Source organism: Tupaia chinensis, unplaced genomic scaffold (genome assembly GCF_000334495.1).
Source record: "Tupaia chinensis unplaced genomic scaffold, TupChi_1.0 Scaffold000404_1, whole genome shotgun sequence".
NCBI lineage: Eukaryota > Metazoa > Chordata > Mammalia > Scandentia > Tupaiidae > Tupaia > Tupaia belangeri.
In genome coordinates, this window is record NW_006159906.1 from 179,834 (window position 1) to 180,581 (window position 748).

Here is a 748-nt window from a genome sequence, read left to right on the forward strand (position 1 = left end):
CTGTTTTAGATCTTGCAAGAATTTCCTCACCTCCTGGAACTCGTCAACTTCTTTCTTCTTTCTCTTTAGCAGTTCATTGTCTCTCTTCTCTCCCATTTCTGTTAGCTTCGCCATTATGAATACTCTAAATTCTTTATCAGACATTTCCATGATTTGCATTGAACTGCTTGTAGATGAAGAGGAATTATTCTTTTCCCTTGGAGGAGAGGTATTTTCTTGCTTTCCCATATTTCTTATGGTCCTGCAGTGATTTCTAGTCATCTGATGGATGGTGTGTTTCTTCCTAATACTTGAAGTTCAATCTGAACATTCAGGAGCAAGTAGAAAGAGGTGATCTAGAATCGCTTTGCCATTCTGTTGTGATCGCTTTGTGCAGCAGATTCAGTAGATATTGAGGAATATGTTAACCCTAATAGTATTTGGATGTTTGGCTACAGTGCCCTTAGATCCATCTAGAAACACAGTAAGTGGATATTGAGGAGCAGAGAGATGAGAGAGAAAAAAAGAAAATGAAAAAGAGAAAGAGAAACAACAACAAAGAAACAGAAAAAGAAGAAGGAAAATAAAAAACTTTTAAAAAATTATCATTATTTTTTTCTTTAAAAAAAAAAAAAAAGCACAAAATAGGAAACCAAGCGGTGCACAAGTGCCGCGTGAAATCACTACTTCGCAGGAGCCATGATGAATCTTCTCCTGAAGGCCTGCCTCTTCCCTCTCCTGCCTGTCTCGCATGAGTGCAGGATGCTCT